General features: G+C 37.9%; 1 protein-coding gene across 1 annotated transcript in view; it reads left to right on the forward strand.

Moving 5' to 3' along the window:
- Nucleotides 1-14,457, forward strand: part of LOC309569711 (NACHT, LRR and PYD domains-containing protein 12-like) — a 1,096,074-nt gene that overhangs the window by 689,554 nt on the left and 392,063 nt on the right. The gene's annotated exons all lie outside the window — the stretch shown is intronic.

Raw genomic sequence — 14,457 nt, forward strand, 5'->3', positions numbered from 1 at the left:
ATCATTTACACTAATATGGTTACGCTCCTATAACACCTATATATGTCTAAGTGTAAAATACATGTGTGTGTACACAAGTTCAGATGCCTCCAAAAACCCCCAAAAAATGCCTGCAACAACACACCTGGGCTTTTTTTTTTACGCTAGCGTTTTTTTGGGCATTTTTTTTGGGTTCTTTGGAGGCAGGCAAAACATCTGAACTTGTGTATAGTGGTATATATACCACTATACACAAGTTCAGATGTTTTTCCTGACTCCAAAGAACCCAAAAAATGCCCAAAAAAACGCTTGCTACTAAACCGGCAAGGTGTGAAAAGCGAGAAGCTCTATAAGTTCTATAAGTGTTCTAATACAAACGATCTTTTTTTTTTATGGTTCTAGACATGCAAAACATCTGAACTTGTGTATAGTGGTATATATACCCGTATACACAAGTTCAGAGGTTTTTCCTGTCTCCAAAGAACCCAAAAAATGCCCAAAAAAACGCCTGCTATTAAACCGGCAAGAGAAGCCACTAACCTGTTCTATAAATGACAAAATACAAACAAACTTTTGTTTTCTGGTTCTGGACATGCTACAGAGATGAAACTTCACAGGTACACTTTTTAGACACCCCAGATACTAACTCCAAAAGAATTTTTTTTTTTTTTAATTTTTCCAATAATTGGCTCTCTATCAAAAATGACAATTTTTAAGAACTTTTTTTGTGTGATTAATAGTCCCTGGGGTATGCCCCAGAACCCTAGGCCATTTTTAGGGGCATTTATTGGGTTTTAGAGCTTCAAAATTGTGTTTTTTGATTACCGAAGTTCGGGTCCCATTGATTTCAATGGGGTTCTGAAATCCGGGCCGAACTTTCGGGAAGTTCGGATGTTCTGGTCGAACCGAACTTTTGAAAAGTTCGATCATCCCTAATTGTGATTGTTATATATTTGTATTAAAAATGATGTAAGAACCCTACTTTTTCCTACATTGTTAAATTACATGATTATAATGTATACTTTTGTTGTACAGACTTATCTCAAACCCTTAATAAAATAAAAAATAAAAAAATAGCGGATTGCAGCCATTATAAGTAAAAAAAATAAATAAATAAATAAAACTGATTGCCGCCATTACTAGTAAAAAAAAAAAAAAACAATAAAAATGATATAAATCTTTTCTGTAGTTAGTAGATGCAATAACTTTTGCGCAAAACAATCAAAATACGCTTATTGCGATTTTTTTTACCAAAAATATGTAGCAGAAAACAAATTGGCCTGAAATGTTAAAAAATGTTAAATTTTTACATTTATTTTTTGAGAATGTTATATAGCAGAATGTGAAAAATATTGTTTTTTGTTTTTAATTGTCGCTCTTTTTTTTGTTAATAGCGCAAAAAATAAAAAATCGCACAGGTGATCAAATACCACCAAAAGAAAGGACATAAAATTTTATTTAGGTACAGCGTTGCATGACTGCGCAATTGTCCGTTAAAATAACGCAGTGCCGAATCGCAAAATAGGGCCTGGTCAGAAAGGGGGTAAAATCTTCTGGGGCTAAAGTGGTTGAAACAGCCAAAGTTTGGTTCGAACCTAGGCTCGGACCGAAATCGTTGGCTCATTCCGATTGATGAAGATCTATAATGAGAGAAATATGTGGGCTGCTCCCTGCTTCTAGAAAGGGTAGCTGCCTGGCTGTTTCTACCAATAAAACTTTCTTGGTTACTCATCTAGAACAATTTTGTAGATCAATAACTTTGTCTTTACTTTCTGCATATTTGTTGAAGATGATCAATGAACGTCTATGTATATCTCTTGCATGACATCTTTCCTTTGAGCTCTGTTCAGTAATCTCAAAGAGGCAGTGAACCAATTACATAAGCTAAGGATATATGGTTTAAGGTGTGTCTATAAATGGGTACTACTCAATAGAACAAAGCTCTCGCTGGAGCGAGGAGTGACGAGGGCTGGAGACCAAATGATGGGACTTTACGGGTACCAGATAGAAATTTAAATCTTCACCAACATATGTATAAAAATATCAAAACTTTATTGATCATACATGGATAAAAACATCCACTAAAAACTAAAGTGGAGTGGAAACATAGACATATACATAATATACAAACAGAAAAAACAATTGGATGGATATATCATCTGAATATTGGCAACAGAATAATCAAGACCAAAAATGCACTTTATATAGTGGTGGCTACTCCGGTGAGTATTCTGGCTCTAGTCCACAAGTTGGTGCCCAACATGTTTCGCCGAAGGCTTCTTCAGGGGCATTTAAGATGTTACATATGTATGATCATCCAAACAGATATATCAGCCAAGCGTTCACTCCAAAGGGGAAGACTGGCGTGCTGCTCTCCTCAGGCAGGGAACTCTAAACGGATGCATAAAAGAAAGAAAAAGGAAGAACGATTTAAATTCTTCATGTTTGCGAGTACGCATTCATCATTTTATTAAAACGTTTTACACAGTACCACGGGTAATGCACTAGGTGTTTGCGCCATCTTTTTCTTTCTTTTATGCATATGTATGATCATGTTTGCTAAATCAGGGTATAAACAAAAGACACAAGAAAACAGCCATTAATTTCAAAAATCAGTGCAGGCAATATTAGAAGATAAAGGCACTATACCATGTAGTTATAAACGGGGGGTTGTGAGAACCAGCGCTATGGATAAGAACTGACAGGCAGTAAAATATAAGGTTGCAGCCACCAACCGAACCCCTAAGAAACTTAGGGGCAGGAATATAGTGTGGGGGTGAATAGTTGGAAAACGGCGCTACCTAACGCATGTGCAAAGATGCGGGTGAGGAGGAAAAAAGTGCTTAGTGCGTGCAAAGTGACATATAGATAGTTGTGTACATAGGTCGATATATATAAAACTTAGGCCAAGACAATAAATAAATAAATAAATAAAAGAGAAAATGTGAAGTGTGGTAAAAATGTATGTTAAAAGATGTATATTAAATCAATAATATAGTGATTTCCAATAGGTACTGCTGAGTAAGTGATGATTAATACAATTATTAAATCGGTGAATAATGTAGAATAAATACTGTTGAATAAATAATGTTAGGTAAAAAAACGCTCAATGTATTGGTTATAAATCGATCTTAAATCAAAGGAGCAGTGAGGATACTAATTGTATACCTTTTGGGATGTAATTCTCCAGTTTAAACACTAGGTGTCACACTTACCCTAAGACCACAGATGTTAAGTATATGAGCCAAAAGACAGGATGTAGGTGAGATCCTCAAACCTGTCTACTGACGGTCCCCTCGGACCCAAAAAGATCCCATCTGGGTACAAAAGGGAGAAAAAAGAAAAGCTACTCAGTGTGATAAGTGTGGATCGGGTATACAATGTGATAGTAGCGACTCACGCTTGGGTAGATGGGTAGATGCAGCAGACTGCCAATATCTGAAGGGATCTGCTGCATCTACCCAAGCGTGAGTCGCTACTATCACATTGTATACCCGATCCACACTTATCACACTGAGTAGCTTTTCTTTTTTCTCCCTTTTGTACCCAGATGGGATCTTTTTGGGTCCGAGGGGACCGTCAGTAGACAGGTTTGAGGATCTCACCTACATCCTGTCTTTTGGCTCATATACTTAACATCTGTGGTCTTAGGGTAAGTGTGACACCTAGTGTTTAAACTGGAGAATTACATCCCAAAAGGTATACAATTAGTATCCTCACTGCTCCTTTGATTTAAGATCGATTTATAACCAATACATTGAGCGTTTTTTTACCTAACATTATTTATTCAACAGTATTTATTCTACATTATTCACCGATTTAATAATTGTATTAATCATCACTTACTCAGCAGTACCTATTGGAAATCACTATATTATTGATTTAATATACATCTTTTAACATACATTTTTACCACACTTCACATTTTCTCTTTTATTTATTTATTTATTTATTGTCTTGGCCTAAGTTTTATATATATCGACCTATGTACACAACTATCTATATGTCACTTTGCACGCACTAAGCACTTTTTTCCTCCTCACCCGCATCTTTGCACATGCGTTAGGTAGCGCCGTTTTCCAACTATTCACCCCCACACTATACCATGTAGGCCCAAGATGGGGGAGCCACACCCAGTGGGGAGGAAGCCCAAAAGTCCAGAAATAGAGGCCACGTGGCGACACACATGCAAAGAACCATGGGATACATATAGGAAGCTGGGGGGGACGAGTGCGGGAGCCGATATGCAATAATACAGGTTATAGATAGATGTGAGTTCGTATATAGAGGATATCTATATTTATAAATATTTATAAGGTGCAAATTGCATGCCCAGACAAGTCTATAGCTTTACAATGTACCTTCATAGAAATCTGTTTTACTTGGTGATTCAAATGTAGTATATCGCATAAATGCGTAAAAACATTACTGTTTAGAAATAAGCTAAGGATAGATGATTCTGGGAAATCTAAAAATAAAATGGTGCTGCTGTGATGACAAGGAATGGATATTTGAATTTATTTAGCATCAATGGGAAATACCTTTACAACCTAGAGTTTACCTTTAATTCCTACATTGACTGTGGCCTTGAGGAATTAGATAGGACTTCCCTTGAGCGTACTTTAAAGCTTCCTCCTGCAACATGTAATTATCTATAGAACACTGACCTTACTCAGCTCTGTGAATACACTGCAACCAAAATCAACAAGTCATGCATTCTCTGTAGATCTTCCCAAAATTACAACCTACTGTATTCATAATTATAATGATTTTGCATAATAGCATGGTCAGACCTATTATTATATTGAAGCGTATCATTTAGTACATTCAGGTGCACTCATAAACTGTCACTGGAACATACCTTATATAAATAGACTGTCAAGGATTGATTTAACGGCACTGTAAACGTAGGTACAGTGCACTGCAACACAGATCGCAGAAATTGTAATTATTTTAAATGAAATGTTTTTATAAGTGGTATGAAGAGGAAGGTATTACCTGTCATGTTTTTTGTCTTGCACTAACAAATGGTCGATCATACAGTGTACATCATGCATACATTTTGAATGATTCCACTCTACTATAAGGTAAGAAATTATTGCTTGAAACCAACAAGTAATGGTAAAACATTCCTAACCTGTCCTTCTTATCTTGCTTTTTACATCCCATTATTTCTGTATCTTCCATCTTGCTTATTACATGTACATCTAATTTGTCCATCCTATATCTTTTCTTAATTACTATTCCCTCAGTGGGATTGATTTACTAAAGGCGAGTATGCTGTTAGGGACTTTCGCCTTATGGAATGAGGCTGATTTTCATTATCTAATAATATGCAAGCAAACATACATTTTTTTTACTTTACTATTTTATAGTGAGTTTTATACATATTATAGTGAATTTTTACCCTGTGTATTAAGCTAAAAGAATATTCCCATAAAAGAGAAAACTCCCTTAGTTAACATTCTATTTGCCTTTAATAAACTCTTGTATCTCTCTACCCTTATTGCCAAGCACCCCTACTACATCTAATCTCTGTTCTTACTTCCCATCCCCTCTGCATATTTCATCCTGTTTATACATGTTTATCTAATCTGCCCATTTTAGGTCTTATTCTACATGCTATACCTACTGTGGGATTAATCTATTAAAGAGAAGCAGGCTATTCGCTTTGCAAGGAATTTTCTCTCAGCTTGGGAATGAGGCAAAGCTCTGCCAACTTCCATCATCCAATCATGTGCCAGCAAAAATACTGTTATTTTTTAATTTCCTATAATATTATTAAGCATTTTTTGCAAAGTAAAGTTTCACCCGATTTACACAACTAAGAGAATTTTCCATTGCAATGTAAACAGCCTGTTTGCCTTTATTAAATCCACCTCTGTATCTCCATGCACTCTTACAACATCTAATCTATCCATGTTATCTATCTTCCTAAATCCCATCTCCTCTGTATATTTAATCTTGTTTATACACGTACATCTAACTGTCCATCTTCAATCTCATTTTCCATACTAACTATAACTTCAGTGGGATTCATTAACCACTTAAGCCCCGGAAGATTTTACCCCCTTCCTGACCAGGGCCTATTTTGCGATTCGGCACTGCGTAACTTTAACGGACAATTGCGCGGTCGTGCGACGCTGTACCTAAACGAATTTGACATCCTTTTTTTCCCACAAACAGAGCTTTCTTTTGGTGGTATTTGATCACCTGTGCGATTTTTTGATCATGCGCTATAAACAAAAAAAGAGCGACAATTTTGCAAAAATAACAATATTTTTCAAATTTTTTTATATGAAATTCCCCCCCAAAAAAGTAAAAATCTAAATGTTTTAACATTTTTGGCCAATTTGTTTTCTGCTACATATGCTTGGTAAAAAAAATCACACTAAGCGTATTTTGTTTGGTGTGCGCAAAAGTTATCGCGTTTACTAACTAAGGGAAAGATTTTTGTCATTTTTTTTTTTTTTTTAACGAGTAATGGCGGCGATCTGCGATTTTGTTTGCGGAACTGCGACATTGCGGCAGACAGATCGGACCCTTGACTGACATTTTTGACACTTTTGGGGGTACCAGTGACATTTCTACAGTAATCAGTGCTATACATATGCACTGTTACTGTAAAAATGACACTGGCAGGGAAGGGGTTAACTTTATCGGGGAAGGATGGGTTAAGTGTGTCCCTAGGGGCGTGTTTCTAACTGTGATTGGACATGGCTTCAGGTGTAAGAACAGAGATCAACGGTCCTACATAGTAGAACCGTATGATCTCCATTTTTACACCAGGGAGAATGACAGGCGGCTTTGTTTACATTAGCCGCCTGCCTTTCTCCCTTCACGGCGGACGATCGCGAGTGACCGGCGGACATCGGGTCCGCCGGTCACATGCACGGACCCGTTCGTGAACGAGTCGGGGCGGGAGCGCGCATTCGGGGGCGTGCGCTCGCCCGCTATTGGCTCCCAGGCTAGTGACATATATATATATATATATATATATATATATATATGTCACTTTGCCTGGCCAGGGCTGACCGCCGCAGTAAATAGTCGTGCGGCCGTCGGCAACCGGTTAAAGGCAAACTGGCTTTCACTTTGCAAGGGATTTTCTCCTAGCTTGGGGAATGAGGTGAGGCTCTGCTGACTTCCATTATCCAATCATATGCCAGCAAAAATACTGTTATTTTTAAATTTCCTATATTATTATTAAAATATTTTTTGAAAAGTGAAGTTTCACCACATTTACTAAGCTAAGGAAAATTTCCATTGCAAAGTAAACAGCCTTTTTGCCTTTATTAAATCCACCTCTGTATCTCCATGCACTCTTACCACATCTAATCTGTCCATGGTATCTATCTTCCTAAATCCCATCTCCTCTGTATATTTAATCTTGTTTATACAGGAACATCTAACTGTCCATCTTCAATCTAATTTTACATACTAACCATAACTTCAGTGGGATTCATTTATTAAAGGCAAACTTGCTTTCACTTTGCAAGGAATTTTCTCCTAGCTTGGTGAATGCGGTGAGGCTCTGCTGACTTCCATTATCTAATCATATGCAAGCAAAAATACTGTCGTTTTTAAAATGTCCTATGATATTGAGTTTTGCAAAGTGAAGTTTTATCACATTTACTAAGCTAGGGAAAATTTTCCATTGCAAAGTAAACAGCCTATTTGTCTTTATGATATCAACTCCTGTATCTCCATGCATCCTTATCACGTTGAATCTGTCCATTTTATTTCCTTCAGAAACTTTTTTTTTTTTTCATTTTTGAAGTATAGTTTATTTCTTATTTAATATTTTTTTATTAAATTTCTTTATGTACAACAAAAAAAAAATATGACATTACAAAAAAAAAAAACATCAATTTATATAAGACCATAACATTTTGGTGTCTCCAGCATATATATTATTACCCTTCAACTATTCTTCTTTTCCCCTTCCCCTTTCTTTTTCTTCCTTTTTCCCTCCTGCTTTCCTTTCTTCTTTCTTCCCTTTTATTTTCCCACCCAATCTCTCCCCCCCCCAAAAAAAAGAGGGGGCCTCTTTTTCAAGCCCCCCCCACCACCACCTACTACCTTTAGAAACTTTTAATCTCAGAATTTTTACTTTGAAACTCAGAAGTTTAACTTTTAATCTCAGAATTCTAACTTTTAATCTCAGAATTCTGAGTTTCAAAGTCAGAATTCTTCCTACTTCCTATCCTACTGAATCTCTCTATTCCTCTATCTATGCACACATTCCACATCCTATAAATGTATTTTAAAATATTCATAATATACTACATATACATATATTATACAAAGTATATGAATCATTAATAAGCCATGCCTAAACGTTTAATCTTTTTTATTTTATCTGTAACGCACAACATATCTAGTAATACAACCTTATAATACATTTTATAGCATAAAACTTTAGTATCAGGGCTAAATCTTTAAGTCATGGTGCACTGAGCACATATAAATGTTGATGTCTTTTTAGGCAGTATCTATGCCTTTAATCTGCAGCCATTCTACAAGACTATCATCACACAAAACAGACTGAACTGCTCTGTGCAGCATACAGTCTGCAATATGGGCAAACATTAGAGGACTACCAACCAATCTTTTACTGCTCATTCTCACCATAATGCAAAGTAATGCATTCAAGATATGTGTCGTCCTTGAGTTAGAGGTATAGAAAAATGAATAAATAAATAGAAAACATCCATATCTAGAACTATATACCCACAAGTGATCCAGAGGAAGGCAAAGACAATCAAATAGTCCTTGGATCAAGACTTTGTGCACATTATTTTTAAATGTTACCAGCCCATGCATTTATGAATTTATGATTTTTTTTAAACAACCAACTGAACTGGCCAGAACTAATTCCTGATGGAGCCTATTCCACATTTTTACAGGTCTTACTGTGAAGAAGCCTTTCTGTATGAATAAAGTTAAATCTCTTTTCCTCTAGATACATAGAATGTTTTCTTGTCCTTTTAAATGATCTTAAAGTGGAGTTCCGCCCCCCCCCTCCAAAAATTAAAAGTCAGCAGCTACACATACTGTAGCTGCTGACTTTTAATATTAGGACACTTACCTGTCCTGGAGTCCAGCGATGTCGGCACCGCAGTCCATGTTTCCATTGGCTGTCGGGTGCTGTCGCCGCTATTGTCAGTAACGGAACTTCACGTCTGGTCCCTACTGCGCATGCGTGAAGCACGCTATGCTCAGTAATTGGCCAGGAAGCAGAGGGAGGAGGAGGGGGAAAAACCTCCGACGAACCTTGCGGCGGTGAGGTCTGAAGGAAGTGGGGACAGGGTACCTGTCAAAAACAGGAACCCACTCCCCCCTCCCCCCTCAAAGGTGCCAAATGTGGCACTGGAGGGGGGGAGGAGACAGATAAGCGGAAGTTCCACTTTTGAGTGGAACCCTGCTTTAAAGTGACATTAAACCATATATTGAGTCTTCAAAAATAATCCATACACATCCAGTACACAATGGCTTTGTAATCTATTTGTCAAGAACTTGAATTTTACTGCGTTTTTCTGTTTACTTGTAATGTCCTCCATGAGCTACTGAATCTCTTATTTCCCTCACACTTCCATTTGCTTGAAACAAGCATTGCACGTTAGTTGCAGCCATGTGCATTGCTCCATGCACACTACACATCACATATTCCATCTCAGGAACAAGTAAGAGAGGGTGAACATGTTCCAATATACAGAGGGATCATGTAGAATGAACAAAGCCACCTTCCTATAGATCAGGGAACATGTCAGCAAAAAAAAAAAAGAATTTGGGGATTTGGAGGAGGCTGAGCTAATAATACATTCTTTAATTTGTATTTTTAAAATAGTTTATTGTCACTTTAACCACAGATTTACTGCTCGGCTGTGCATAATCATGTAGATCTACGTGATTATGTGCACGCGGTCTCGGGAGCCAGACCGCGGGAGGAGCGGGCACGATTGCTGCCGGCCTCCCGTGATTTACAGGGAAACTGACAGGAGAGCCGCCTGCCAATGTAAACAAGGCAGGCGGGTTTCCTGTCAGACAGGCACACTGAGATTGTGTGTCTCAGCTAAGCTGAAACCCCGATCTCTGTGCGCCTTTCACAGAGCCCTCCCCCCCCCCCCACAGTTAGTAAGCACAATTAAGTAGCACACTTAACCCCTTTGATCACCCTCAGTATTAACCCCTTCCCTGCCAGTGTCATTTATACAGTAACAGTGCATATTATTTAGCACCAATTACTGTATTAATGTCACTGGTCCCTAAAAGTGTCACTTAGTGTCAGATTTGTCCACCCCAATGTTGCAGTCCCACCAAAAATCACTGATTGCCGCCATTACTAATAAAAAAAAAAACAAAAAAAAATCTAAAAGTCCAAAAATCGATCCCATAGTTTGTAAACGCGATACCTTTTGTGCAAACTAATTAATATACGCTTTTTGGGATTTTTTTTCTACAAAAAATATGTAGCAGAGTACAAATTGGCCTAAACTGATAAAATTATTTGATTTTTACATTTTTTTTGTTGGGAATGTTTTATAGCAGAAAGTAAAAAGTATTGTGTTTTTTTCAAAATTGTCTTTTTTGTTTATTGCACAAAAACTAAAAACCGCAGAGGTGATCAAATACTACCAAAAGAAAGCTCTGTTTGTGGGAAAAAAAGAACATCAATTGTATTTGGGTACAGTGTCACATGACCGTGCAATTGTTAGTTAAAGCAAAGCAGTGCTGAATCGCAAAAAATGGCCTGGTCATTAAGGGGGTAAAACCTTCTGGAGCTGAAGTGGTTAAAGCTGTGTAATTAGCTAGCCCCTGCACCTTCATGGAAGGCAGAGAATGACTGCTTATTGGTCCATAGAGGAGGACATATTCTAATAAATTATAGGGATGTTGGGAAGTATGATTACGAGCATTTATAGTGATCATTTATCTCTGTACCATACCAGAGGCTTCCTAAGGTTCTTTATTCCCCAAATGCTGTATATTAATCCATTAATAGCATGAGAACCTGACAAATGAGCTCCCATATCACATGTCCCTTCTAATATAAAATTACACAACAGAGGATCAAATAAAAATTTCCAACCCTGTAAGACTAGAGGTGCAAGTTGCCAAAAATGCAAAAATATCTTAACTTCCACAACTTTTTCTATATGTGTATATATGCATGTAATGTATTCATATTTTCAATTTTTTTTTTTTGTATATATATTTAGGGCACAATGAAGTTAAGACTGTACTTTGCCTGTTTTTTCTGCATCTACACCATTGTTTGCCTGCTAGAAACATGTGATACAACATCACCCAGCGGGTGCAGTTTGGCTTTTGAAGACATCGCTGGTTACTCGTCAAATGGAGACTTCATACTTGGTGGGCTGTTTGCCATCCATTTAGATGTAGTCTATCCCAAAGTAACATTCCAGGAAAAGCCACCGTCTATTCAATGCACTACGTAAGTTTTATACTAGACCAGCCTTTCTCAACCTTTTCAACACAGCAGAACCCTTGAAATAATTTTCAGTTCTCAGGGAACCCCTGCTAAAAATGACCAACTCATGATACATTAGTGTGATAGTCAGTGGGATGATTGCTCCTTACACTTGTGGTCATTGGGAAGAATTACCATCTTCCAGATAGCTAAAAAGATCAATGGTGTCAGGGGGAACTTATCTGAGAGGCAGAAATTGCCCATTGCTCAAGGAACCCCTAGCAACCTCTGGAGGAACCCTAGGGTTCCACAGAACCCTGGTTGAGAAACACTGAACTAGAGTGTTATCACACCTGTGATGACAAGTTATCACACCTCAATTCTCCAGTGGGAATATTACTTATTGAACGGTCTATACTTACACTAATGCAATAGCTACATTTACACAATGCACATTTCTTTTGTAGATTGTATGAAGTTATATGAAATCCTACACTTTCTGTTCATGCTAGAGTTAAAGTGATACTATGGCCAAAATAGAAAAATGTACATACATGATAGTCAGTCAATAGCAGCAACACAGCAGTCTGTTTTTCTGAACCCCCTGTAAAATCATATTATAACCTGGTGATCCGGCCAGTCAGTCTGTTGTTTTTTTAACCACTTTACCACCGGAGGATTTTGCTGTCTTACGTCTGGGCCACTTTTTGCAATTCGGCACTGTGGGAATTTAACTGACAATTGCGCGGTCATGCAATGCAGTACCCAAACAAAATTGTCCTTTTTTTTCCCCACAAACAGAGCTTTCTTTTGGTGGTATTTGATCACCTGTACGATTTTTACTTTTTGCGCTATAAACAAAAAAAAAAAGTGACAATTTTTTATATGAAATCCCCCACCCCCCCCCCCTAAAAAATGTAAAAATATAATTTTTTTTATCATTTTAGGCCAATTTGTTTTCTGCTACATATGTTTGGTAAAAAAAAATCACAATAAGCGTATTTTGATTGGTTTGCGCAAAAGTTATTGCGTTTACTAACTAAGGGAAAGATTTCTGTCATTTTTGGTGTTTTTTTTTTTAACGAGTAATGGCGGCGATCTGCAATTTTTTTTTGCGGGACTGCGACATTGCGGCGGACAGATCGGACCCTTGACTGACATTTTTGACACTTTTGAGGGTACCAGTGACATTACTACAGTAATCAGTGCTATATATATGCACTGTTACTGTAAAAATGACACTGGCAGGGAAGGGGTTAATTTTTATTGGTGATCAAGGGGCTAATGTATGCCTGGTGCTTACTAACGTGTGTGGGGGGAGGGGACTGAGTGACACAGGGACAGATCGCAGGTTCAGCTATGCTGAACCCTGCAATATGACCCTGCCTGTCACTTAGGAGATCCGCCTGCTTTCTTTACACAAGCAGGCAGATCTCCACACTCGATTCCCCGACGATCGGGGAAGAGCGGCGGTGATCACCGCCGCTCCTCCCCTGGCCTGACTCCCGCTGTGACTGAATACAGTGGGAGCAAGCCTCCGATGGCGCACGCGCGCCGCCGAGAGAGGGGAATGTCTGGCGACGTAGGTCTACGTCGTCAGACGTTATCGAGCCACTTTGCCGCAGTAGAGGCTCAGTGAGCAGCGGTAAAGTGGTTAAGTGTAACTAAACCAAAAAACAGAAATGTAATATATTGCTGCTCACCAATTATTGAATGTGGTGGCTGCATTAAAGAAGATGTACAGCCAAAGCTCATTTGGCTGTACATCTCCTATGGATCACAGAAGTGTAGGATAAAGATTTTACATAAATAAATAAAAGCTGACCATTGTAAGAAATCCCGACAATGTTAAATGGTTTTGTTGAACCCCTAACTGCCACTTTTGCTGGATTTAGATGCTTGCAGTAGCCTGACCTGGCTCTGTGTTTACATCTATTTTTTCTGTAAATAGGCTGCTCCTAGCCAACACCAGGAGTGAGCATAGGCCTGCTTTGTGTAAAGTTGACTGAGCACCCAATCTCAATGGAGCAGATTTTTTCTGCTCCATTGATATTGGGTGTTCAGTCAACTTTAGAGCATAGCAGGATGTGCTTAGATCCAGGAGGCCACAAAACATTATTGCTGGAAACAAGACAGCTTCTCATCAAAAATGTAGCATATTATATTGGTATTTTCAGAGGTGCGTCAGACACATACAAATGTTATACTTTAAAGTGTTTGTTACCCCAACACTTCATATTCCTAATATGTGCCTGCTGTATTGTGGCAGTACCTGGAAAGCTTCTAAAATGGCACTACAGAGAAAATTGACAGTCAAGCTGCGCATTTGAGGCCCCCACTTCTCCTTCAATATAATTTCCTCTCTAGTATCCTAGAACTAACGAGAATACAGATAAGCATGAAGGCCAAGGCCAGGGATGTAATTGCTACACACAGATGTATGGGAATCATCGGTAGGGGGAGGATATGTATTGTATTGCTGCCAAGCTAGTTAGGTAAATATGTATTTGTGACATAACTGCTGTTTTATATATGTGATGTACATGCTTACTTGGGCACTTAGCAAACGGGCATGAGCCGGGCTAAGCCATTTTTGCTAGCGAATAAAAAGGTTTGATTCCCGAAGTCTGAGTCCAAGAAATTAATTCTGGTTTTCAATTAACTATTTGCTGCAACATTTCCATGTATTTGTATGAAAAAGTATCCTGTTCTCTTTGTATTGCTTCCTTTGTGTGAAATACCTGGTGTTCCTGCCAGTCCCTCTGCTTTCCTGTTAAAAACTGACCACACTAAAAAAAAGTCTTTTACTTTAGAACCACTTTAAATATGGTATACATTTTATTCCAAAAAATGTAAACAAATTATTTTTCACTCATTTTCAACAGCTTATTTAACAGATAAGCAAGTTGGTTGCATTTATTCAGCACCCAAAACACATGTGTAGACTGCAACTCCAAAGTGTCCACGTTTAGAAATTTTATTACATTTTTTTTTTTTTTTTAAACCACAAGTTTTAGGTCTTAACATGGCCCATTTGGGTTAAA

The sequence above is a fragment of the Pelophylax lessonae genome (assembly GCF_965119305.1).
Source record: "Pelophylax lessonae genome assembly, chromosome: 13".
Classification (NCBI taxonomy): domain Eukaryota; kingdom Metazoa; phylum Chordata; class Amphibia; order Anura; family Ranidae; genus Pelophylax; species Pelophylax lessonae.